The 23,363-nt window shown below is 43.4% G+C and overlaps 37 non-coding genes across 37 annotated transcripts; 33 read left to right on the forward strand and 4 right to left on the reverse strand.

Annotated features, from left to right (window-relative positions):
- Window positions 1-130: 130 nt before the first annotated feature.
- Trnas-gcu (transfer RNA serine (anticodon GCU)) lies at window positions 131-212 on the forward strand. The gene has a single exon. It is a non-coding gene; the product is annotated as a tRNA-Ser (tRNA).
- A 7-nt stretch (window positions 213-219) lies between these two features.
- Window positions 220-291, forward strand: Trnaq-uug (transfer RNA glutamine (anticodon UUG)). The gene has a single exon. It is a non-coding gene; the product is annotated as a tRNA-Gln (tRNA).
- A 207-nt stretch (window positions 292-498) lies between these two features.
- Trnak-cuu (transfer RNA lysine (anticodon CUU)) lies at window positions 499-571 on the reverse strand. Its single transcript has one exon. It is a non-coding gene; the product is annotated as a tRNA-Lys (tRNA).
- Window positions 572-1,889: 1,318 nt separating this feature from the next.
- Trnas-gcu (transfer RNA serine (anticodon GCU)) lies at window positions 1,890-1,971 on the forward strand. Its single transcript has one exon. It is a non-coding gene; the product is annotated as a tRNA-Ser (tRNA).
- Window positions 1,972-3,133: 1,162 nt separating this feature from the next.
- Window positions 3,134-3,215, forward strand: Trnas-gcu (transfer RNA serine (anticodon GCU)). The gene has a single exon. It is a non-coding gene; the product is annotated as a tRNA-Ser (tRNA).
- Window positions 3,216-3,845: 630 nt separating this feature from the next.
- Window positions 3,846-3,917, forward strand: Trnaq-uug (transfer RNA glutamine (anticodon UUG)). Its single transcript has one exon. It is a non-coding gene; the product is annotated as a tRNA-Gln (tRNA).
- A 460-nt stretch (window positions 3,918-4,377) lies between these two features.
- Window positions 4,378-4,459, forward strand: Trnas-gcu (transfer RNA serine (anticodon GCU)). Its single transcript has one exon. It is a non-coding gene; the product is annotated as a tRNA-Ser (tRNA).
- A 7-nt stretch (window positions 4,460-4,466) lies between these two features.
- Window positions 4,467-4,538, forward strand: Trnaq-uug (transfer RNA glutamine (anticodon UUG)). Its single transcript has one exon. It is a non-coding gene; the product is annotated as a tRNA-Gln (tRNA).
- A 207-nt stretch (window positions 4,539-4,745) lies between these two features.
- On the reverse strand, window positions 4,746-4,818 carry Trnak-cuu (transfer RNA lysine (anticodon CUU)). The gene has a single exon. It is a non-coding gene; the product is annotated as a tRNA-Lys (tRNA).
- Window positions 4,819-5,000: 182 nt separating this feature from the next.
- Window positions 5,001-5,082, forward strand: Trnas-gcu (transfer RNA serine (anticodon GCU)). Its single transcript has one exon. It is a non-coding gene; the product is annotated as a tRNA-Ser (tRNA).
- A 2,407-nt stretch (window positions 5,083-7,489) lies between these two features.
- On the forward strand, window positions 7,490-7,571 carry Trnas-gcu (transfer RNA serine (anticodon GCU)). The gene has a single exon. It is a non-coding gene; the product is annotated as a tRNA-Ser (tRNA).
- Window positions 7,572-7,578: 7 nt separating this feature from the next.
- Trnaq-uug (transfer RNA glutamine (anticodon UUG)) lies at window positions 7,579-7,650 on the forward strand. Its single transcript has one exon. It is a non-coding gene; the product is annotated as a tRNA-Gln (tRNA).
- Window positions 7,651-8,112: 462 nt separating this feature from the next.
- Trnan-guu (transfer RNA asparagine (anticodon GUU)) lies at window positions 8,113-8,194 on the forward strand. Its single transcript has one exon. It is a non-coding gene; the product is annotated as a tRNA-Asn (tRNA).
- A 7-nt stretch (window positions 8,195-8,201) lies between these two features.
- Window positions 8,202-8,273, forward strand: Trnaq-uug (transfer RNA glutamine (anticodon UUG)). The gene has a single exon. It is a non-coding gene; the product is annotated as a tRNA-Gln (tRNA).
- A 1,881-nt stretch (window positions 8,274-10,154) lies between these two features.
- Trnas-gcu (transfer RNA serine (anticodon GCU)) lies at window positions 10,155-10,236 on the forward strand. Its single transcript has one exon. It is a non-coding gene; the product is annotated as a tRNA-Ser (tRNA).
- A 1,155-nt stretch (window positions 10,237-11,391) lies between these two features.
- Trnaq-uug (transfer RNA glutamine (anticodon UUG)) lies at window positions 11,392-11,463 on the forward strand. The gene has a single exon. It is a non-coding gene; the product is annotated as a tRNA-Gln (tRNA).
- A 205-nt stretch (window positions 11,464-11,668) lies between these two features.
- Trnak-cuu (transfer RNA lysine (anticodon CUU)) lies at window positions 11,669-11,741 on the reverse strand. Its single transcript has one exon. It is a non-coding gene; the product is annotated as a tRNA-Lys (tRNA).
- A 272-nt stretch (window positions 11,742-12,013) lies between these two features.
- Window positions 12,014-12,085, forward strand: Trnaq-uug (transfer RNA glutamine (anticodon UUG)). Its single transcript has one exon. It is a non-coding gene; the product is annotated as a tRNA-Gln (tRNA).
- Window positions 12,086-12,721: 636 nt separating this feature from the next.
- On the forward strand, window positions 12,722-12,803 carry Trnas-gcu (transfer RNA serine (anticodon GCU)). Its single transcript has one exon. It is a non-coding gene; the product is annotated as a tRNA-Ser (tRNA).
- A 7-nt stretch (window positions 12,804-12,810) lies between these two features.
- Trnaq-uug (transfer RNA glutamine (anticodon UUG)) lies at window positions 12,811-12,882 on the forward strand. The gene has a single exon. It is a non-coding gene; the product is annotated as a tRNA-Gln (tRNA).
- A 636-nt stretch (window positions 12,883-13,518) lies between these two features.
- Trnas-gcu (transfer RNA serine (anticodon GCU)) lies at window positions 13,519-13,600 on the forward strand. The gene has a single exon. It is a non-coding gene; the product is annotated as a tRNA-Ser (tRNA).
- Window positions 13,601-14,764: 1,164 nt separating this feature from the next.
- Window positions 14,765-14,846, forward strand: Trnas-gcu (transfer RNA serine (anticodon GCU)). The gene has a single exon. It is a non-coding gene; the product is annotated as a tRNA-Ser (tRNA).
- A 7-nt stretch (window positions 14,847-14,853) lies between these two features.
- Window positions 14,854-14,925, forward strand: Trnaq-uug (transfer RNA glutamine (anticodon UUG)). Its single transcript has one exon. It is a non-coding gene; the product is annotated as a tRNA-Gln (tRNA).
- A 636-nt stretch (window positions 14,926-15,561) lies between these two features.
- On the forward strand, window positions 15,562-15,643 carry Trnas-gcu (transfer RNA serine (anticodon GCU)). Its single transcript has one exon. It is a non-coding gene; the product is annotated as a tRNA-Ser (tRNA).
- Window positions 15,644-16,177: 534 nt separating this feature from the next.
- Trnaq-uug (transfer RNA glutamine (anticodon UUG)) lies at window positions 16,178-16,249 on the forward strand. The gene has a single exon. It is a non-coding gene; the product is annotated as a tRNA-Gln (tRNA).
- A 205-nt stretch (window positions 16,250-16,454) lies between these two features.
- On the reverse strand, window positions 16,455-16,527 carry Trnak-cuu (transfer RNA lysine (anticodon CUU)). The gene has a single exon. It is a non-coding gene; the product is annotated as a tRNA-Lys (tRNA).
- A 272-nt stretch (window positions 16,528-16,799) lies between these two features.
- Trnaq-uug (transfer RNA glutamine (anticodon UUG)) lies at window positions 16,800-16,871 on the forward strand. The gene has a single exon. It is a non-coding gene; the product is annotated as a tRNA-Gln (tRNA).
- Window positions 16,872-17,325: 454 nt separating this feature from the next.
- Window positions 17,326-17,397, forward strand: Trnaq-uug (transfer RNA glutamine (anticodon UUG)). Its single transcript has one exon. It is a non-coding gene; the product is annotated as a tRNA-Gln (tRNA).
- A 1,084-nt stretch (window positions 17,398-18,481) lies between these two features.
- On the forward strand, window positions 18,482-18,563 carry Trnas-gcu (transfer RNA serine (anticodon GCU)). Its single transcript has one exon. It is a non-coding gene; the product is annotated as a tRNA-Ser (tRNA).
- Window positions 18,564-18,570: 7 nt separating this feature from the next.
- Window positions 18,571-18,642, forward strand: Trnaq-uug (transfer RNA glutamine (anticodon UUG)). The gene has a single exon. It is a non-coding gene; the product is annotated as a tRNA-Gln (tRNA).
- A 636-nt stretch (window positions 18,643-19,278) lies between these two features.
- Window positions 19,279-19,360, forward strand: Trnas-gcu (transfer RNA serine (anticodon GCU)). Its single transcript has one exon. It is a non-coding gene; the product is annotated as a tRNA-Ser (tRNA).
- A 541-nt stretch (window positions 19,361-19,901) lies between these two features.
- Trnas-gcu (transfer RNA serine (anticodon GCU)) lies at window positions 19,902-19,983 on the forward strand. The gene has a single exon. It is a non-coding gene; the product is annotated as a tRNA-Ser (tRNA).
- A 7-nt stretch (window positions 19,984-19,990) lies between these two features.
- Window positions 19,991-20,062, forward strand: Trnaq-uug (transfer RNA glutamine (anticodon UUG)). The gene has a single exon. It is a non-coding gene; the product is annotated as a tRNA-Gln (tRNA).
- Window positions 20,063-20,698: 636 nt separating this feature from the next.
- On the forward strand, window positions 20,699-20,780 carry Trnas-gcu (transfer RNA serine (anticodon GCU)). Its single transcript has one exon. It is a non-coding gene; the product is annotated as a tRNA-Ser (tRNA).
- Window positions 20,781-21,936: 1,156 nt separating this feature from the next.
- Trnaq-uug (transfer RNA glutamine (anticodon UUG)) lies at window positions 21,937-22,008 on the forward strand. The gene has a single exon. It is a non-coding gene; the product is annotated as a tRNA-Gln (tRNA).
- A 454-nt stretch (window positions 22,009-22,462) lies between these two features.
- On the forward strand, window positions 22,463-22,534 carry Trnaq-uug (transfer RNA glutamine (anticodon UUG)). Its single transcript has one exon. It is a non-coding gene; the product is annotated as a tRNA-Gln (tRNA).
- A 454-nt stretch (window positions 22,535-22,988) lies between these two features.
- Window positions 22,989-23,060, forward strand: Trnaq-uug (transfer RNA glutamine (anticodon UUG)). The gene has a single exon. It is a non-coding gene; the product is annotated as a tRNA-Gln (tRNA).
- The last annotated feature ends 303 nt before the right edge of the window (window positions 23,061-23,363 follow it).

Genomic DNA, 23,363 nt, shown 5'->3' on the forward strand with positions numbered 1-23,363 from the left:
TGACCACACCTAAGATTACTTAAAATTGGGCCGCTTGCGTAATCCTACTGTTTGGTCTGGTAAAACGTTACGTGAGTCAAAACAGATTCAGCAATGTTAGCTTTCATAAAGTAGACGTTGTACAGAAACAGACGAGGTGGCCGAGTGGTTAAGGCGATGGACTGCTAATCCATTGGGCTCTGCCCGCGCGGGTTCAAATCCCATCTTCGTCGCACATTCGGTTCTATGGTGTAATGGTTAGCATTCTGGACTTTGAATCCAGCGATCCGAGTTCAAATCTCGGTAGAACCTGACTTTCTTTTTGAATTCTGATTTAATCTTTTGTTTAAAAAATACGTGAGGGAAAGGCTGATTTATTCAAAAATTGACTAAGCCAAATCTGAATGCTTTTAAGTCATTTCTTCAAAATTTGCCAGGTTTATGGCAGAACTCATGCTTAGAGGGGAATTGGTGATTTCCATGGCGCGTTCATAATGCAATAAAAAGTGCAGCAGGACACGCCCAACGTGGGGCTCGAACCCACGACCCTGAGATTAAGAGTCTCATGCTCTACCGACTGAGCTAGCCGGGCTGATTAGTTATTAGGTTCCGCCATTAAAGCCGTCTTGGACTTACGCAACAATTGACCACACCTTAAATTACTTAAAATTGGGCCTCTCACGTAATCCTACTGTTTGGGCTGGTAAAAGGTTACGTGAGTCAAAACAGGTTCAGCGAAACTTACGCAACAATTGACCACACCTAAAATTACTTAAAATTGGGCCACTCGCGTAATCCTACTGTTTGGTCTGGTAAAAGGTTACGTGAGTAGAAACTGGTTCAGCAATGTTAGCTTTCCATAAAGTAGACGTGGTACAGTAACAGACGAGGTGGCCAAGTGGTTAAGGCGATGGACTGTTAATCCATTGGGCGCTGTTCGCGTGGGTTCGAATCCTATCTTCATCGCACATTCGGTTCTATGGTGTAATGGTTAGCACTCTGGACTTTGAATCCAGCGATCCGAGTTTAAATTTCGATAGAACGTGACTTTCTTTCTGAACTCTGATTTAAACATTTGTTTGAAAAAAACGTGAGGAAGGGATGATTTATCTAAAATTGACTAAGCCATATTTGAAAGCTTTCAAGTCATTTCTTCAACATTTGCCAGGTTTATGGCAGAACTCATGCTTAGAGGAGAATTAGTGATTTCCATGGCGCGTTCGTAATGCAATTAAAATTGTATCAGAAAACACCAAACGTGAGGCTCGAAACCACGACCCTGAGATTAAGAGTGTCATGCTCTACCGACTGAGCTAGCCGGGCTAATCCATTGGGCTCTGCCCGCGTGGGTTCGAATCCCATCTTCGTCGCACATTCGGTTCTATGGTGTAATGGTTAGCACTCTGGACTTTGAATCCAGCGATCCTAATTCAAATCTCAGTAGAACCTGACCTTCTTTTGGAATTCTTATTTAATCTTTTGTTTAAAAAATACGTGAGGGAAAGGCTGATTTATTTAAAATTGGCTAAGCCATATTTGAATGCTTTCAAGTCATTTCTTCAACATTTGTCAGGTTTATGGCAGAACTCATGCTTAGATGAGAATTGGTGATTTCCACGGCGCGTTCGTAATGCAATTAAAAGTTTATCAGAAAACGCCCAACGTGGGGCTCGATCCTCCGACCCTGAGATTAAGAGACTCATGCTCTACCGACTTAGCTAGCCGAGCTGATTCGTTATTACGTTCCGCCATTAAAGCCGTCTTGGACTTACGCAACAATTGACCACACATAAGATTACTTAAAATTGGGCCACTCGCGTAATCCTACTGTTTGGTCTGGTAAAAGGTTACGTGAGTCAAAACAGATTCAGCAATGTTAGCTTTCATAAAGTAGACGTTGTACAGAAACAGACGAGGTGGCCGAGTGGTTAAGGCGATGGACTGCTAATCCATTGGGCTCTGCCCGCGTGGGTTCAAATCCCATCTTCGTCGCACATTCGGTTCTATGGTGTAATGGTTAGCATTCTGGACTTTGAATCCAGCAATCCGAGTTTAAATCTTGGTAGAACCTGACCTTCTTTTTGAATTCTGATTTAATCTTTTGTTTAAAAAATACGTGAGGGAAAGGCTGATTTATTTAAAATTGGCTAAGCCATATTTGAATTCTTTCAAGTCATTTCTTCAACGTTTGCCAGGTTTATGGCAGAACTCAGGCTTAGAGGAGAATTAGCGATTTCCATGGCGCGTTCGTAACGCAATTAAAAGTGTATCAGAAAACGCCCAACGTGGGGCTCGAAACCACAACCCTGGGATTAAGGGTGTCATGCTCTACCGACTGAGCTAGCCGGGCTGATTTGTTATTAGGTTCCGCCATTAAAGCCGTCATGGACTTACGCAACAATTGACCACACCTAAGATTACTTAAAATTGGGCCACTCGCGTAATCCTACTGTTTGGGCTGGTAAAAAGTTACGTGTGTCGAAACAGGTTCAGCAATGTTAGCTTTCCATAAAGTAGACGTGGTACAGAAACAGACGAGTTGGCCGAGTGGTTAAGGCGATGGACTGCTAATCCATTGGGCTCTGCCCGCGTGGGTTCGAATCCCATCTTCCTCGCACATTCGGTTCTATGGTGTAATGGTTAGCACTCTGGACTTTGAATCCAGCGATCCTAGTTCAAATCTGAGTAGAACCTAACCTTTTCTTGGAATTCTTATTTAATCTTTTGTTTAAAAAATACGTGAGGGAAAGGCTGATTTATTTAAAATTGACTAAGCCATATTTGAATGCTTTCAATCATTTCTTCAACATTTGTCAGGTTTATGGCAGAACTCATGCTTAGATGAGAATTGGTGATTTCCACGGCGCGTTCGTAATTCAATTAAAAGTTTATCAGAAAACGCCCAACGTGGGGCTCGAAACCCCGACCCTGAGATTAAGAGTCTCATGCTCTACCGACTGAGCTAGCCGAGCTGGTTCGTTATTAGGTTCCGCCATTAAAGCCGTCTTGGACTTACGCAACAATTGACCACACCTAAGACTACTTAAAATTGGGCCGCTTGCGTAATCCTACTGTTTGGTCTGGTAAAACGTTACGTGAGTCAAAACAGATTCAGCAATGTTAGCTTTCATAAAGTAGACGTTGTACAGAAACAGACGAGGTAGCCGAGTGGTTAAGGCGATGGACTGCTAATCCATTGGGCTCTGCCCGCGCGGGTTCAAATCCCATCTTCGTCGCACATTCGGTTCTATGGTGTAATGGTTAGCATTCTGGGCTTTGAATCCAGCGATCCGAGTTCAAATCTTGGTAGAACCTGACCTTCTTTTTGAATTCTGATTTAATCTTTTGTTTAAAAAATACGTCAGGGAAAGGCTGATTTATTTAAAATTGGCTAAGCCATATTTGAATTCTTTCAAGTCATTTCTTCAACGTTTGCCAGGTTTATGGCAGAACTCAGGCTTAGAGGAGAATTAGCGATTTCCATGGCGCGTTCGTAATGCAATTAAAAGTGTATCAGAAAACACCCAACGTGGGGCTCGAAACCACGACCCTGAGATTAAGAGTGTCATGCTCTACCGACTGAGCTAGCCGGGCTGATTTGTTATTAGGTTCCGCCATTAAAGCCGTCATGGACTTACGCAACAATTGACCACACCTAAGATTACTTAAAATTGGGCCACTCGCGTAATCCTACTGTTTGGGCTGGTAAAAAGTTGCGTGTGTCGAAACAGGTTCAGCAATGTTAGCTTGCCATAAAGTAGACGTGGTACAGAAACAGACGAGTTGGCCGAGTGGTTAAGGCGATGGACTGCTAGTCCATTGGGCGCTGCCCGCGCGGGTTCGAATCCCATTTTCGTCGCACATTCGGTTCTATGGTGTAATGGTTAGCACTCTGGACTTTGAATCCAGCGATCCGAGTTCAAATCTCGGTAGAACCTGACTTTCTTTTTGAACTCTGATTTAATCATTTGTTTAAGAGTTACGTGAGGAAGGGATGATTTATCTAAAATTGACTAAGCCATATTTGAATGCTTTCAAGTCATTTCTTCAACATTTGCCAGGTTTATGGCAGAACTCATGCTTAGAGGAGAATTGGTGATTTCCACGGCGCGTTCGTAATGCAATTAAAAGTGTATCAAAAAACCCCAACGTGGGGCTCGAACCCACGACCCTGATATTAAGAGTCTCATGCTCTACCGACTGAGCCAGGCGGGCTGATTCAGTATTAGGTTCCGCCATTAAAGCCGTCTTGGACTTACGCAACAATTGACCCCACCTAAGATTACTTAAAATTGGTCCACTCGCGTAATCCTACTGTTTGAGCTGGTAAAAGGTTACGTGAGTCGAAACAGGTTCAGAAATGTTAGCTTTCCATAAAGTAGACGTGATACAGAAACAGACGAGGTGGCCGAGTGGTTAAGGCGATGGACTGCTAATCCATTGGGCTCTGCCCGCGTGGGTTCGAATCCCATCCTCGTCGCACATTCGGTTCTATGGTGTAATGATTAGCACTCTGGACTTTGAATCCAGCGATCCGAGTTCAACTCTCGGTAGAACCTGACCTTCTTTTTGAATTCTGATTTAATCTTTTGTTTAAAAAATACGTGAGGGAAAGGCTGATTTATTCAAAAATTGACTAAGCCAAATCTGAATGCTTTTAAGTCATTTCTTCAAAATTTGCCAGGTTTATGGCAGAACTCATGCTTAGAGGGGAATTGGTGATTTCCATGGCGCGTTCATAATGCAATAAAAAGTGCAGCAGGACACGCCCAACGTGGGGCTCGAACCCACGACCCTGAGATTAAGAGTCTCATGCTCTACCGACTGAGCTAGCCGGGCTGATTAGTTATTTGGTTCCGCCATTAAAGCCGTCTTGGACTTACGCAACAATTGACCACACCTTAAATTACTTAAAATTGGGCCACTCGCGTAATCCTACTGTTTGGTCTGGTAAAAGGTTACGTGAGTCAAAACAGATTCAGCAATGTTAGCTTTCATAAAGTAGACGTTGTACAGAAACAGACGAGGTGGCCGAGTGGTTAAGGCGATGGACTGCTAATCCATTGGGCTCTGCCCGCGTGGGTTCGAATCCCATCTTCGTCGCACATTCGGTTCTATGGTGTAATGGTTAGCACTCTGGACTTTGAATCCAGCGATCCTAGTTCAAATTTGAGTAAAACCTGACCTTTTTTTGGAATTCTTATTTAATCTTTTGTTTAAAAAATACGTGAGGGAAAGGCTGATTTATTTAAAATTGACTAAGCTATATTTGAATGCTTTCAATCATTTCTTCAACATTTGTCAGGTTTATGGCAGAACTCATGCTTAGATGAGAATTGGTGATTTCCACGGCGCGTTCGTAATTCAATTAAAAGTTTATCAGAAAACGCCCAACGTGGGGCTCGAAACCCCGACCCTGAGATTAAGAGTCTCATGCTCTACCGACTGAGCTAGCCGAGCTGATTCGTTATTAGGTTCCGCCATTAAAGCCGTCTTGGACTTACGCAACAATTGACCACACCTAAGATTACTTAAAATTGGGCCACTCGCGTAACCCTACTGTTTGGGCTGGTAAAAGGTTACGTGAGTAGAAACTGGTTCAGCAATGTTAGCTTTCCATAAAGTAGACGTGGTACAGTAACAGACGAGGTGGCCAAGTGGTTAAGGCGATGGACTGTTAATCCATTGGGCGCTGTTCGCGTGGGTTCGAATCCCATCTTCATCGCACATTCGGTTCTATGGTGTAATGGTTAGCACTCTGGACTTTGAATCCAGCGATCCGAGTTTAAATTTCGATAGAACGTGACTTTCTTTCTGAACTCTGATTTAAACATTTGTTTGAAAAAAACGTGAGGAAGGGATGATTTATCTAAAATTGACTAAGCCATATTTGAAAGCTTTCAAGTCATTTCTTCAACATTTGCCAGGTTTATGGCAGAACTCATGCTTAGAGGAGAATTAGTGATTTCCATGGCGCGTTCGTAATGCAATTAAAATTGTATCAGAAAACGCCCAACGTGGGGCTCGAAACCACGACCCTGAGATTAAGAGTGTCATGCTCTACCGTCTGAGCTAGCCGGGCTGATATGTTTTTAGGTTCCGCCATTAAAGCCGTCATGGACTTACGCAACAATTGACCACACCTAAGATTACTTAAAATTGGGCCACTCGCGTAATCCTACTGTTTGGGCTGGTAAAAAGTTACGTGTGTCGAAACAGGTTCAGCAATGTTAGCTTTCCATAAAGTAGACGTGGTACAGAAACAGACGAGTTGGCCGAGTGGTTAAGGCGATGGACTGCTAATCCATTGGGCTCTGCCCGCGTGGGTTCGAATCCCATCTTCCTCGCACATTCGGTTCTATGGTGTAATGGTTAGCACTCTGGACTTTGAATCCAGCGATCCTAGTTCAAATCTGAGTAGAACCTATCCTTTTTTTGGAATTCTTATTTAATCTTTTGTTTAAAAAATACGTGAGGGAAAGGCTGATTTATTTAAAATTGACTAAGCCATATTTGAATGCTTTCAATCATTTCTTCAACATTTGTCAGGTTTATGGCAGAACTCATGCTTAGATGAGAATTGGTGATTTCCACGGCGCGTTCGTAATTCAATTAAAAGTTTATCAGAAAACGCCCAACGTGGGGCTCGAAACCCCGACCCTGAGATTAAGAGTCTCATGCTCTACCGACTGAGCTAGCCGAGCTGGTTCGTTATTAGGTTCCGCCATTAAAGCCGTCTTGGACTTACGCAACAATTGACCACACCTAAGATTACTTAAAATTGGGCCACTCACGTAATCCTGCTGCTTGGGCGTGTAAAAGGTTACGTGAGTCAAAACAGGTTCAGCAAAGTTAGCTTTCTATAAAGTAGACGTTGTACAAAAACAGACGAGGTGGCCGAGTGGTTAAGGCGATGGACTGCTAATCCATTGGGCTCTGCCCGCGCAGGTTCAAATGCCATCTTCGTTGCGCATTCGGTTCTATGGTGTAATGGTTAGCATTCTGGACTTTGAATCCAGCGATCCGAGTTTAAATCTTGGTAGAACATGACCTTCTTTTTGAATTCTGATTTAATCTTTTGTTTAAAAAGTACGTGAGGGAAAGGCTGATTTATTTAAAATTGACTAAGCCATATTTGAATGCTTTCAAGTCATTTCTTCAACGTTTCCCAGGTTTAAGGCAGAACTCAGGCTTAGAGGACAATTGGTGATTTCCACGGCGCGTTCGTAATGCAATTAAAAGTGTATCAGAAAACTCCCAACGTGGGGCTCGAACCCACGACCCTACGATGAAGAGTCTCATGCTGTACCGACTGCGCTAGCCGGGCCGATTTGTCATTAGATTCCGCCATTAAAGCCGTCATGGACTTACGCAACAGTTGACCACACCTAAGATTACTTAAAATTGGGCCACTCGCGTAATCCTACTGTTTGCGCTGGTAAAAGGTTACGTGTGTCGAAACAGGTTCAGCATTGTTAGCTTTCCATAAAGTAGACGTGGTACAGAAACAGACGAGGTGGCCGAGTGGTTAAGGCGATGGACTGCTAATCCATTGGGCTCTGCCCGCGCGGGTTCAAATCCCATCTTCGTCGCACATTCGGTTCTATGGTGTAATGGTTAGCATTCTGGACCTTGAATCCAGCGATCCAAGTTCAAATCTTGGTAGAACCTGACCTTCTTTTTGAATTCTGATTTAATCTTTTGTTTAAAAAATACGTGAGGGAAAGGCTGATTTATTTAAAATTGACTAAGCCATATTTGAATGCTTTCAAGTCATTTCTTCAACGTTTGCCAGGTTTATGGCAGAACTCAGGCTTAGAGGACAATTGGTGATTTCCACGGCGCGTTCGTAATGCAATTCAAAGTCTATCAGAAAACTCCCAACGTGGGGCCCGAACCCACAACCCTACGATGAAGAGTCTCGTGCTGTACCGACTGCGCTAGCCGGGCCGATTCGTTATTACATTCCGCCGTTAAAGCCGTCTTGAACTTACGCAACAATTGACTACACCTAAGATTACTTAAAATTGGGCCACTCGCGTAATCCTACTGTTTGAGCTGGTAAAATGTTACGTGAGTCGAAACAGGTTCAGCAATGTTAGCTTTCCATAAAGTAGACGTGGTACAGAAACAGACGAGGTGGCCGAGTGGTTAAGGCGATGGACTGTTAATCCATTGGGCTCTGCCCGCATGGGTTCTAATCCCATCTTCGTCGCACATTCGGTTTTATGGTGTAATGGTTAGCATTCTGGACTTTGAATCCAGCGATCCGAGTTCAAATCTCGGTAGAACCTGACCTTCTTTTTAAATTCTTATTTAATCTTCTGTTTAAAAAATACGTGAGGGAAAGGCTGATTTATTTAAAATTGACTAAGCCATATTTGAATGCTTTCGAGTCATTTTTTCAACATTTGCCAGGTCTATGGACTTTAAATCCAGCGATCCGAGTTCAAATCTCGGTAGAACCTGACCTTCTTTTTGAATTCTGATTTAATCTTTTGTTTAAAAAATATGTGAGGAAAAGGCTGATTTATTTAAAATTGACTAAGCCATATTTGAATGCTTTCAAGTCAATTCTTCAGCATTTGCCAGGTTTATGGCAGAACTCATGCTTAGAGGAGAATTGGTGATTTCCAGGGCGCGTTCGTAATGCAATTAAAAGTGTATCAGAAAACTCCCAACGTGGGGTTCAAACCCACGACCCTACGATGAAGAGTCTCATGCTGAACCGACTGCGCTAGCCGGGCCGATTCGTTATTAGATTCCGCCGTTAAAGCCGTCTTGGACTTACGCAACAATTGACCACGCCTAAGATTACTTAAAATTGGGCCACTCACGTAATCCTACTGTTTGGGCTGGTAAAAGGTTACGTGAGTCGAAACAGGTTCAGCAATGTTAGCTTTCCATAAAGTAGACGTGGTACAGAAACAGACGAGGTGGCCGAGTGGTTAAGGTGATGGACTGCTAATCCTTCGGGCTCTGCCCGCGTGGGTTCGAATCACATCTTCGTCGCACATGCAGTTCTATGGTGAAATGGTTAGCACTCTGGACTTTGAATCCAGGGATCCGAGTTCAAATCTCGGTAGAACCTGATCTTCTTTTTGACTTCTGATTTAATCTTTTGTTTAAAAAATATGTGAGGGAAAGGCTGATTTATTTAAAATTGACTAAGCCATATTTGAATGCTTTCAAGTCATTTCTTCAACATTTGCCAGGTTTATGGCAGAACTCATGCTTGAGGAGAACTGGTGATTTCCACGGCGCGTTCGTAATGCAATTAAAAGTGTATCAGAAAACTCCCAACGTTGGGTTCGAACCCACGATCCTACGATGAAGAGTCTCATGCTGTACCGACTGCGCTAGCCGGACCGATTCGTTATTAGATTCCGCCGTTAAAGCCGTATTGGACTTACGCAACAATTGACCACACCTAAGATTTCTTAAAATTGGGCCACTCACGTAATCCTACTGTTTGGGCTGGTAAAAGATTACGTGAGTCGAAACAGGTTCAGCAATGTTAGCTTTCCCTAAAGTAGACGTGGTACAGAAACAGACGAGGTGGTCGAGTGGTTAAGGCGATGGACTGCTAATCCATTGGGCTCTGCCCGCGCGGGTTCGAGTCCCATCTTCGTCGCACATGCGGTTCTATGGTGTAATGATTAGCATTCTGGACTTTGAATCCAGCGATCCGAGTTCAAATCTCGGTAAAACCTGACCTTCTTTTTGAATTATGATTTAATCTTCTGTTTAAAAAATACGTGAGGGAAAGGCTGATTTATTTAAAATTGACTAAGCCATATTTGAATGCTTTCAAGTAATGTCTTCAACATTTGCCAGGTTTATGGCAGAACTCATACTTAGAGGATAATTGGTGATTTCCACGGCGCGTTCGTAATGCAATTAAAAGTGTATCAACAAACGCCCAACGTGGGGCTCGAACCCACGACCCTGAGATTAAGAGTCTCATCCTCTACGGACTGAGCTAGCCGGGCTGTTTCGTTAATAGGTTCCGCCATTAAAGCCGTCTTGGACTTGCACAACAATTGACCCCACCTAAGATTACTTAAAATTGGGCCACTCGCGTAATCCTACTGTTTGGGCTGGTAAAAGGTTACGTGAGTCGAAACAGGTTCAGCAATGTTAGCTTTGCATAAAGCAGACGCGGTACAGAAACAGACGAGGTGGCCGAGTGGTTAAGGCGATGGACTGCTAATCCATTGGCCTCTGCCCGCGTGGGTTCGAATCCCATCTTCGTTGCACATTCGGTTCTATGGTGTAATGGTTAGCACTCTAGACTTTGAATCCAGCGATCTGAGTTCAAATCTCGGTAGAACCTGACTTTCTTTTTGAACACTGATTTAATCATTTGTTTAAGAGTTACGTGAGGAAGGGATGATTTATCTAAAACTGACTAAGCCATATTTGAATGCTTTCAAGTCATTTCTTCAACTTTTGCCAAGTTTATGGCACCACTCATGCTTAGAAGGAGACTTGGTGATTTCCATGGCGCGTTCGTAATGCAATCCAAAGTCTATTGGAAAAAGGCCAACGTGGGATCGAACCCACGACCCTGAGATTAAGAGTCTCATGCTTTACCGCATGAGCTAGCCGGGTTGATTCGTTTTTAGGTTCCGCCACTAAAGCCGTCTTGGACTTACGCAACAATTGACCACACCTAAAATTACTTAAATATGGGTCGCTCGCGTACTCCTGCTGTTTGGGCTGGTAAATTGTCACGTGAGTCGAAACAGGTTCAGCAATGTTAGCTTTCCATAAAGTAGACGTGGTACAGAAACAGACGAGGTGGCCGAGTGGTTAAGGCGATGTACTGCTAATCCATTGGGCAGTGCCCGCGTGGGTTCGAATCCCATCTTCGTCGCACATTCGGTTCTATGCTGTAATGGTTAGCACTCTGGACTTTGAATCCATCGATCCGAGTTCAAATCTCGGTAGAACCTGACTTTCATTTTGAACTCTGACTTAATCATTTGTTTAAGAAATGCGTGAGGAAGGGATGATTTATCTAAAATTGACTAACCCATATTTGAATGCTTTCAAGTCATTTCTTCAACATTTGCCAGGTCGAACCCACGACCCTGAGATTAAGAGTCTCATATTCTACTGACTGGGCTAGCTGGGTTGATACGATATAAGGTTTCGCCATTAAAGTCGGCTTGGACTTATGCAACAATTGACCAGACCTAAGATAACTTAAAATTGCGCCACTCGCGTAATCCTACCGTTTGGGCTAGTAAAAGGTTACGTGAATCGAATCAGGTTCAGCAATGTTAGCTTTCCATAAAGTAGACGCGGTACAGAAACAGACGAGGTGGCCGAGTGGTTAAGGCGATTGACTGCTAATCCATTGGCCTCTGCCCGCGTGGGTTCGAATCCCATCTTCGTCGCACATTCGGTTCTATGGTGTAATGGTTAGCACTCTGGACTTTGAATCCAGCGATCCGAGTTCAAATCTCGGTAGAACCTGACTTTCTTTTTGAACTCTGTTTTAATCATTTGTATAAGAGTTACGTGAGGAAGGGATGATTTATCTAAAATTGACTAACCCATATTTGAATGCTTTCAAGTCATTTCTTCAACATTTGCCAGGTTTATGGCGGAACTCATGCTTAGAGGAGAATTGGTGATTTCGACGGCGCGTTCGTAATGCAATTCAAAGTCTATCAGAAAACGCCGAACGTGGGGCTCGAACTCACGACCCTGAGATTAAGAGTCTCATGCTCTACCGACTGAGCTAGCCGGGCTGATTCGTTTTCAGGTGCCGCCACTAAAGCCGTCTTGGTCTTACGCAACAATTGACCACACCTAAGATTACTTAAAATTGGGCCACTCGCGTAATCTTACTGTTTGGGCTGGTAAAAGGTTACGTGAGTCGAAACAGGTTCAGCAATGTTAGCTTTCCATAAAGTAGACGTGGTACAGAAACAGACGAGGTGGCCGAGTGGTTAAGGCGATGGACTGCTAATCCATTGGGCTCTGCCCGCATAGCTTCTAATCCCATCTTCGTCGCACATTCGGTTCTATGGTGTAATGGTTAGCATTCTGGACTTTGAATCCAGCGATCCGAGTTCAAATCTCGGTAGAACCTGACCTTCTTTTTGAATTCTGATTTAATCTTCTGTTTAAAAAATACGTGAGGGAAAGGCTGATTTATTTAAAATTGACTAAGCCATATTTGAATGCTTTCGAGTCATTTTTTCAACATTTGCCAGGTCTATGGACTTTAAATCCAGCGATCCGAGTTCAAATCTCGGTAGAACCTGACCTTCTTTTTAAATTCTGATTTAATCTTTTGTTTAAAAAATATGTGAGGGAAAGGCTGATTTATTTAAAATTGACTAAGCCATATTTGAATGCTTTCAAGTCATTTCTTCAACATTTGCCAGGTTTATGGCAGAACTCATGCTTAGAGGATAATTGGTGATTTCCACGGTGTGTTCGTAATGCAATTAAAAGTGCAGCAGAAAACGCCCAACGAGAGGCTCCAATCCACGACCCTGAGATTAAGAGTCTTATGCTCTACCGACTGAGCTAGCCGGGCTGACTCGTTATAAGGTTCCGCCAATAAAGCCGTCTTGGACTTACTCAACAATTCACCACACCTAAGATTACTTAAAATTGGGCCACTCGCGTAATCCTACTGTTTGGGCTGGTAAAAGGTTACGTGAGTCAAAACAGGTTCAGCAATGTTACCTTTCCATAAAGTAGACGTTGTACAGAAACAGACGAGGTGGCCGAGTGGTTAAGGCGATGGACTGCTAATCCATTGGGCTCTGCCCGCGCGGGTTCGAATCCCATCTTCGTCGCACCTGCGGTTCTATGGTGTAATGGTTAGCATTCTGGACTTTGAATCCAGCGATCCGAGTTCAAATCTCGGTAGAACCTGACCTTCTTTTTGAATTCTGATTTAATCTTCTGTTTAAAAAATTCGTGAGGGAAAGGCTGATTTATTTAAAATTGACTAAGCCATATTTGAATGCTTTCGAGTCCTTTTTTCAACATTTGCCAGGTCTATGGACTTTAAATCCAGCGATCCGAGTTCAAATCTCGGTAGAACCTGACCTTCTTTTTGAATTCTGATTTAATCTTTTGTTTAAAAAATATGTGAGGGAAAGGCTGATTTATTTAAAATTGACTAAGCCATATTTGAATGCTTTCAAGTCATTTCTTCAACATTTGCCAGGTTTATGGCAGAACTCATGCTTAAAGGATAATTGGTGATTTCCACGGCGCGTTCGTAATGCAATTAAAAGTGTATCAACAAACGCCCAACCTGGGGCTCGAACCCACGACCCTACGATGAAGAGTCTCATGCTGTACCGACTGCGCTAGCCGGACCGATTCGTTATTAGATTCCGCCGTTAAAGCCGTCTTGGACTTACGCAACAATTGACCACGCTTAAGATTACTTAAAATTGGGCCACTCACGTAATCCTACTGTTTGGGCTGGTAAAAGGTTACGTGAGTCGAAACAGGTTCAGCAATGTTAGCTTTCCATAAAGTAGACGTGGTACAGAAACAGACGAGGTGGCCGAGTGGTTAAGGCGATGGACTGCTAATCCATTGGCCTCTGCCCGCGTGGGTTCGAATCCCATCTTCGTCGCACATTCGGTTCTATGGTGTAATGGTTAGCATTCTGGACTTTGAGTCCAGCAATCCGAGTTCAAATCTCGGTAGAACCTGACCTTCTTTTTGAATTCTGATTTAATCTTTTGTTAAAAAAATACGTGAGGGAAAGGCTGATTTATTTAAAATTGACTAAGCCATATTTGAATGTTTTTAAGTCATTTCTTTAACATTTGCCAGGTTTATGGCGGAACTCATGCTTAAAGGAGAATTGGTGATTTCCACGGCGCGTTCGTAATGCAATCCAAAGTCTATCAGAAAACGCCCAACGTGGGGCTCGAACCCACGACCCTGAGATTAAGAGTCTCATACTCTACGGACTGGGCTAGCTTGGCTGATACGATATAAAGTTCCGCCATTAAAGCCGTCTTGGACTTATGCAACAATTTACCACACCTAAAATTACTTAAATATGGGTCGCTCGCGTACTCCTGCTGTTTGGGCTGGTAAAATGTCACGTGAGTCGAAACAGGTTCAGCAATGTTAGCTTTCCATAAAGTAGACGTGGTACAGAAACAGACGAGGTGGCCGAGTGGTTAAGGCGAGGTACTGCTAATCCATTGGGCAGTGCCCGCGTGGGTTCGAATCCCATCTTCGTCGCACATTCGGTTCTATGCTGTAATGGTTAGCACTCTGGACTTTGAATCCATCGATCCGAGTTCAAATCTCGGTAGAACCTGACTTTCATTTTGAACTCTGACTTAATCATTTGTTTAAGAAATACGTGAGGGAAAGGCTGATTTATTTAAAATTGACTAAGCCATATTTGAATGCTTTTAAGTCATTTCTTTAACATTTGCCAGGTTTATGGCGGAACTCATGCTTAGAGGAGAATTAGTGATTTCCACGGTGTGTTCGTAATGCAATTAAAAGTGCAGCAGAAAACGCCCAACGAGAGGCTCCAATCCACGACCCTGAGATTAAGAGTCTTATGCTCTACCGACTGAGCTAGCCGGGCTGATTCGTTATAAGGTTCCGCCATTAAAGCCGTCTTGGTCTTACTCAACAATTCACCACACCTAAGATTACTTAAAATTGGGCCACTCGCGTAATCCTACTGTTTGGGCTGGTAAAAGGTTACGTGAGTCAAAACAGGTTCAGAAATGTTACCTTTCCATAAAGTAGACGTTGTACAGAAACAGACGAGGTGGCCGAGTGGTTAAGGCGATGGACTGCTAATCCATTGGGCTCTGCCCGCGCGGGTTCGAATCCCATCTTCGTCGCACCTGCGGTTCTATGGTGTAATGGTTAGCATTCTGGACTTTGAATCCAGCGATCCGAGTTCAAATCTCGGTAGAACCTCACCTTCTTTTTGAATTCTGATTTAATCTTCTGTTTAAAAAATACGTGAGGGAAAGGCTGATTTATTTAAAATTGACTAAGCCATATTTGAATGCTTTCGAGTCATTTTTTCAACATTTGCCAGGTCTATGGACTTTAAATCCAGCGATCCGAGTTCAAATGTCGGTAGAACCTGACCTTCTTTTTGAATTCTGATTTAATCTTTTGTTTAAAAAATATGTGAGGGAAATGCTGATTTATTTAAAATTGACTAAGCCATATTTGAATGCTTTCAAGTCATTTCTTCAACATTTGCCAGGTTTATGGCAGAACTCATGCTTAGAGGATAATTGGTGATTTCCACGGCGCGTTCGTAATGCAATTAAAAGTGTATCAACAAACGCCCAACGTGGGGCTCGAACCCACGACCCTACGATGAAGAGTCTCATGCTGTACCGACTGCGCTAGCCGGACCGATTCGTTATTAGATTCCGCCGTTAAAGCCGTCTTGGACTTACGCAACAATTGACCACGCTTAAGATTACTTAAAATTGGGCCACTCACGTAATCCTACTGTTTGGGCTGGTAAAAGGTTACGTGAGTCGAAACAGGTTCAGCAATGTTAGCTTTCCATAAAGTAGACGTGGTACAGAAACAGACGAGGTGGCCGAGTGGTTAAGGCGATGGACTGCTAATCCATTGGCCTCTGCCCGCGTGGGTTCGAATCCCATCTTCGTCGCACATTCGGTTCTATGGTGTAATGGTTAGCATTCTGGACTTTGAGTCCAGCAATCCGAGTTCAAATCTCGGTAGAACCTGACCTTCTTTTTGAATTCTGATTTAATCTTTTGTTAAAAAAATACGTGAGGGAAAGGCTGATTTATTTAAAATTGACTAAGCCATATTTGAATGCTTTCAAGTCATCTCTTCAACATTTGCCAGGTCGAACCCACGACCCTGAGATTAAGAGTCTCATATTCTACTGACTGGGCTAGCTGGGTTGATACGATATAATGTTTCGCCATTAAAGCCGTCTTGGACTTATGCAACAATTGACCAGACCTAAGATAACTTAAAATTGCGCCACTCGCGTAATCCTACCGTTTGGGCTAGTAAAAGGTTACGTGAATCGAATCAGGTTCAGCAATGTTAGCTTTCCATAAAGTAGACGCGGTACAGAAACAGACGAGGTGGCCGAGTGGTTAAGGCGATTGACTGCTAATCCATTGGCCTCTGCCCGCGTGGGTTCGAATCCCATCTTCGTCGCACATTCGGTTCTATGGTGTAATGGTTAGCACTCTGGACTTTGAATCCAGCGATCCGAGTTCAAATCTCGGTAGAACCTGACTTTCTTTTTGAACTCTGTTTTAATCATTTGTATAAGAGTTACGTGAGGAAGGGATGATTTATCTAAAATTGACTAACCCATATTTGAATGCTTTCAAGTCATTTCTTCAACATTTGCCAGGTTTATGGCGGAACTCATGCTTAGAGGAGAATTGGTGATTTCGACGGCGCGTTCGTAATGCAATTCAAAGTCTATCAGAAAACGCCGAACGTGGGGCTCGAACTCACGACCCTGAGATTAAGAGTCTCATGCTCTACCGACTGAGCTAGCCGGGCTGATTCGTTTTCAGGTGCCGCCACTAAAGCCGTCTTGGTCTTACGCAACAATTGACCACACCTAAGATTACTTAAAATTGGGCCACTCGCGTAATCTTACTGTTTGGGCTGGTAAAAGGTTACGTGAGTCGAAACAGGTTCAGCAATGTTAGCTTTCCATAAAGTAGACGTGGTACAGAAACAGACGAGGTGGCCGAGTGGTTAAGGCGATGGACTGCTAATCCATTGGGCTCTGCCCGCATAGCTTCTAATCCCATCTTCGTCGCACATTCGGTTCTATGGTGTAATGGTTAGCATTCTGGACTTTGAATCCAGCGATCCGAGTTCAAATCTCGGTAGAACCTGACTTTCATTTTGAACTCTGACTTAATCATTTGTTTAAGAAATGCGTGAGGAAGGGATGATTTATCTAAAATTGACTAACCCATATTTGAATGCTTTCAAGTCATCTCTTCAACATTTGCCAGGTCGAACCCACGACCCTGAGATTAAGAGTCTCATATTCTACTGACTGGGCTAGCTGGGTTGATACGATATAAGGTTTCGCCATTAAAGCCGTCTTGGACTTATGCAACAATTGACCAGACCTAAGATAACTTAAAATTGCGCCACTCGCGTAATCCTACCGTTTGGGCTAGTAAAAGGTTACGTGAATCGAATCAGGTTCAGCAATGTTAGCTTTCCATAAAGTAGACGCGGTACAGAAACAGACGAGGTGGCCGAGTGGTTAAGGCGATTGACTGCTAATCCATTGGCCTCTGCCCGCGTGGGTTCGTATCCCATCTTCGTCGCACATTCGGTTCTATGGTGTAATAGTTAGCACTCTGGACTTTGAATCCAGCGATCCGAGTTCAAATCTCGGTAGAACCTGACTTTCTTTTTGAACTCTGTTTTAATCATTTGTATAAGAGTTACGTGAGGAAGGGATGATTTATCTAAAATTGACTAAGCCATATTTGAATGCTTTCAAGTCATTTCTTCAACATTTGCCAGGTTTATGGCGGAACTCATGCTTAGAGGAGAATTGGTGATTTCGACGGCGCGTTCGTAATGCAATTCAAAGTCTATCAGAAAACGCCGAACGTGGGGCTCGAACTCACGACCCTGAGATTAAGAGTCTCATGCTCTACGGACTGAGCTAGCCGGGCTGATTCGTTTTCAGGTGCCGCCACTAAAGCCGTCTTGGTCTTACGCAACAATTGACCACACCTAAGATTACTTAAAATTGGGCCACTCGCGTAATCTTACTGTTTGGGCTGGTAAAAGGTTACGTGAGTCGAAACAGGTTCAGCAATGTTAGCTTTCCATAAAGTAGACGTGGTACAGAAACAGACGAGGTGGCCGAGTGGTTAAGGCGATGGACTGCTAATCCATTGCGCTCTGCCCGCATAGCTTCTAATCCCATCTTCGTCGCACATTCGGTTCTATGGTGTAATGGTTAGCATTCTGGACTTTGAGTCCAGCAATCCGAGTTCAAATCTCGGTAGAACCTGACCTTCTTTTTGAATTCTGATTTAATCTTTTGTTAAAAAAATACGTGAGGGAAAGGCTGATTTATTTAAAATTGACTAAGCCATATTTGAATGCTTTTAAGTCATTTCTTTAACATTTGCCAGGTTTATGGCGGAACTCATGCTTAGAGGAGAATTAGTGATTTCCACGGTGTGTTCGTAATGCAATTAAAAGTGCAGCAGAAAACGCCCAACGAGAGGCTCCAATCCACGACCCTGAGATTAAGAGTCTCATGCTCTACCGACTGAGCTAGCCGGGCTGATTCGTTATAAGGTTCCGCCATTAAAGCCGTCTTGGACTTACTCAACAATTCACCACACCTAAGATTACTTAAAATTGGGCCACTCGCGTAATCCTACTGTTTGGGCTGGTAAAAGGTTACGTGAGTCAAAACAGGTTCAGCAATGTTAGCTTTCCATAAAGTAGACGTTGTACAGAAACAGACGAGGTGGCCGAGTGGTTAAGGCGATGGACTGCTAATCCATTGGGCTCTGCCCGCGCGGGTTCGAATCCCATCTTCGTCGCACCTGCGGTTCTATGGTGTAATGGTTAGCGTTCTGGACTTTGAATCCAGCGATCCGAGTTCAAATCTCGGTAGAACCTGACCTTCTTTTTGAACTCTGATTTAATCTTCTGTTTAAAAAATACGTGAGGGAAAGGCTGATTTATTTAAAATTGACTAAGCCATATTTGAATGCTTTCGAGTCATTTTTTCAACATTTGCCAGGTCTATGGACTTTAAATCCAGCGATCCGAGTTCAAATCTCGGTAGAACCTGACCTTCTTTTTGAATTCTGATTTAATCTTTTGTTTAAAAAATATGTGAGGGAAAGGCTGATTTATTTAAAATTGACTAAGCCATATTTGAATGCTTTCAAGTCATTTCTTCAACATTTGCCAGGTTTATGGCAGAACTCATGCTTAGAGGATAATTGGTGATTTCCACGGCGCGTTCGTAATGCAATTAAAAGTGTATCAACAAACGCCCAACGTGGGGCTCGAACCCACGACCCTACGATGAAGAGTCTCATGCTGTACCGACTGCGCTAGCCGGACCGATTCGTTATTAGATTCCGCCGTTAAAGCCGTCTTGGACTTACGCAACAATTGACCACGCTTAAGATTACTTAAAATTGGGCCACTCACGTAATCCTACTGTTTGGGCTGGTAAAAGGTTACGTGAGTCGAAACAGGTTCAGCAATGTTAGCTTTCCATAAAGTAGACGTGGTACAGAAGCAGACGAGGTGGCCGAGTGGTTAAGGCGATGGACTGCTAATCCATTGGCCTCTGCCCGCGTGGGTTCGAATCCCATCTTCGTCGCACATTCGGTTCTATGGTGTAATGGTTAGCATTCTGGACTTTGAGTCCAGCAATCCGAGTTCAAATCTCGGTAGAACCTGACCTTCTTTTTGAATTCTGATTAAATCTTTTGTTAAAAAAATACGTGAGGGAAAGGCTGATTTATTTAAAATTGACTAAGCCATATTTGAATGTTTTTAAGTCATTTCTTTAACATTTGCCAGGTTTATGGCGGAACTCATGCTTAAAGGAGAATTGGTGATTTCCACGGCGCGTTCGTAATGCAATCCAAAGTCTATCAGAAAACGCCCAACGTGGGGCTCGAACCCACGACCCTGAGATTAAGAGTCTCATACTCTACGGACTGGGCTAGCTTGGCTGATACGATATAAAGTTCCGCCATTAAAGCCGTCTTGGACTTACTCAACAATTCACCACACCTAAGATTACTTAAAATTGGGCCACTCGCGTAATCCTACTGTTTGGGCTGGTAAAAGGTTACGTGAGTCAAAACAGGTTCAGCAATGTTAGCTTTCCATAAAGTAGACGTTGTACAGAAACAGACGAGGTGGCCGAGTGGTTAAGGCGATGGACTGCTAATCCATTGGGCTCTGCCCGCGCGGGTTCGAATCCCATCTTCGTCGCACCTGCGGTTCTATGGTGTAATGGTTAGCGTTCTGGACTTTGAATCCAGCGATCCGAGTTCAAATCTCGGTAGAACCTGACCTTCTTTTTGAACTCTGATTTAATCTTCTGTTTAAAAAATACGTGAGGGAAAGGCTGATTTATTTAAAATTGACTAAGCCATATTTGAATGCTTTCGAGTCATTTTTTCAACATTTGCCAGGTCTATGGACTTTAAATCCAGCGATCCGAGTTCAAATCTCGGTAGAACCTGACCTTCTTTTTGAATTCTGATTTAATCTTTTGTTTAAAAAATATGTGAGGGAAAGGCTGATTTATTTAAAATTGACTAAGCCATATTTGAATGCTTTCAAGTCATTTCTTCAACATTTGCCAGGTTTATGGCAGAACTCATGCTTAGAGGATAATTGGTGATTTCCACGGCGCGTTCGTAATGCAATTAAAAGTGTATCAACAAACGCCCAACGTGGGGCTCGAACCCACGACCCTACGATGAAGAGTCTCATGCTGTACCGACTGCGCTAGCCGGACCGATTCGTTATTAGATTCCGCCGTTAAAGCCGTCTTGGACTTACGCAACAATTGACCACGCTTAAGATTACTTAAAATTGGGCCACTCACGTAATCCTACTGTTTGGGCTGGTAAAAGGTTACGTGAGTCGAAACAGGTTCAGCAATGTTAGCTTTCCATAAAGTAGACGTGGTACAGAAGCAGACGAGGTGGCCGAGTGGTTAAGGCGATGGACTGCTAATCCATTGGCCTCTGCCCGCGTGGGTTCGAATCCCATCTTCGTCGCACATTCGGTTCTATGGTGTAATGGTTAGCATTCTGGACTTTGAGTCCAGCAATCCGAGTTCAAATCTCGGTAGAACCTGACCTTCTTTTTGAATTCTGATTAAATCTTTTGTTAAAAAAATACGTGAGGGAAAGGCTGATTTATTTAAAATTGACTAAGCCATATTTGAATGTTTTTAAGTCATTTCTTTAACATTTGCCAGGTTTATGGCGGAACTCATGCTTAAAGGAGAATTGGTGATTTCCACGGCGCGTTCGTAATGCAATCCAAAGTCTATCAGAAAACGCCCAACGTGGGGCTCGAACCCACGACCCTGAGATTAAGAGTCTCATACTCTACGGACTGGGCTAGCTTGGCTGATACGATATAAAGTTCCGCCATTAAAGCCGTCTTGGACTTATGCAACAATTTACCACACCTAAAATTACTTAAATATGGGTCGCTCGCGTACTCCTGCTGTTTGGGCTGGTAAAATGTCACGTGAGTCGAAACAGGTTCAGCAATGTTAGCTTTCCATAAAGTAGACGTGGTACAGAAACAGACGCGGTGGCCGAGTGGTTAAGGCGATGTACTGCTAATCCATTGGGCAGTGCCCGCGTGGGTTCGAATCCCATCTTCGTCGCACATTCGGTTCTATGCTGTAATGGTTAGCACTCTGGACTTTGAATCCATCGATCCGAGTTCAAATCTCGGTAGAACCTGACTTTCATTTTGAACTCTGACTTAATCATTTGTTTAAGAAATGCGTGAGGAAGGGATGATTTATCTAAAATTGACTAACCCATATTTGAATGCTTTCAAGTCATCTCTTCAACATTTGCCAGGTCGAACCCACGACCCTGAGATTAAGAGTCTCATATTCTACTGACTGGGCTAGCTGGGTTGATACGATATAAGGTTTCGCCATTAAAGCCGTCTTGGACTTATGCAACAATTGACCAGACCTAAGATAACTTAAAATTGCGCCACTCGCGTAATCCTACCGTTTGGGCTAGTAAAAGGTTACGTGAATCGAATCAGGTTCAGCAATGTTAGCTTTCCATAAAGTAGACGCGGTACAGAAACAGACGAGGTGGCCGAGTGGTTAAGGCGATTGACTGCTAATCCATTGGCCTCTGCCCGCGTGGGTTCGAATCCCATCTTCGTCGCACATTCGGTTCTATGGTGTAATGGTTAGCACTCTGGACTTTGAATCCAGCGATCCGAGTTCAAATCTCGGTAGAACCTGACTTTCTTTTTGAACTCTGTTTTAATCATTTGTATAAGAGTTACGTGAGGAAGGGATGATTTATCTAAAATTGACTAACCCATATTTGAATGCTTTCAAGTCATCTCTTCAACATTTGCCAGGTCGAACCCACGACCCTGAGATTAAGAGTCTCATATTCTACTGACTGGGCTAGCTGGGTTGATACGATATAAGGTTTCGCCATTAAAGCCGTCTTGGACTTATGCAACAATTGACCAGACCTAAGATAACTTAAAATTGCGCCACTCGCGTAATCCTACCGTTTGGGCTAGTAAAAGGTTACGTGAATCGAATCAGGTTCAGCAATGTTAGCTTTCCATAAAGTAGACGCGGTACAGAAACAGACGAGGTGGCCGAGTGGTTAAGACGATTGACTGCTAATCCATTGGCCTCTGCCCGCGTGGGTTCGAATCCCATCTTCGTCGCACATTCGGTTCTATGGTGTAATGGTTAGCACTCTGGACTTTGAATCCAGCGATCCGAGTTCAAATCTCGGTAGAACCTGACTTTCTTTTTGAACTCTGTTTTAATCATTTGTATAAGAGTTACGTGAGGAAGGGATGATTTATCTAAAATTGACTAACCCATATTTGAATGCTTTCAAGTCATCTCTTCAACATTTGCCAGGTCGAACCCACGACCCTGAGATTAAGAGTCTCATATTCTACTGACTGGGCTAGCTGGGTTGATACGATATAAGGTTTCGCCATTAAAGCCGTCTTGGACTTATGCAACAATTGACCAGACCTAAGATAACTTAAAATTGCGCCACTCGCGTAATCCTACCGTTTGGGCTAGTAAAAGGTTACGTGAATCGAATCAGGTTCAGCAATTTTAGCTTTCCATAAAGTAGACGCGGTACAGAAACAGACGAGGTGGCCGAGTGGTTAAGGCGATTGACTGCTAATCCATTGGCCTCTGCCCGCGTGGGTTCGAATCCCATCTTCGTCGCACATTCGGTTCTATGGTGTAATGGTTAGCACTCTGGACTTTGAATCCAGCGATCCGAGTTCAAATCTCGGTAGAACCTGACTTTCTTTTTGAACTCTGTTTTAATCATTTGTATAAGAGTTACGTGAGGAAGGGATGATTTATCTAAAATTGACTAAGCCATATTTGAATGCTTTCAAGTCATTTCTTCAACATTTGCCAGGTTTATGGCAGAACTCATGCTTAGAGGATAATTGGTGATTTCCACGGCGCGTTCGTAATGCAATTAAAAGTGTATCAACAAACGCCCAACGTGGGGCTCGAACCCACGACCCTACGATGAAGAGTCTCATGCTGTACCGACTGCGCTAGCCGGACCGATTCGTTATTAGATTCCGCCGTT

This window comes from Hydractinia symbiolongicarpus, chromosome 14 (genome assembly GCF_029227915.1).
Source record: "Hydractinia symbiolongicarpus strain clone_291-10 chromosome 14, HSymV2.1, whole genome shotgun sequence".
Taxonomy (NCBI): Eukaryota; Metazoa; Cnidaria; class Hydrozoa; order Anthoathecata; family Hydractiniidae; genus Hydractinia; species Hydractinia symbiolongicarpus.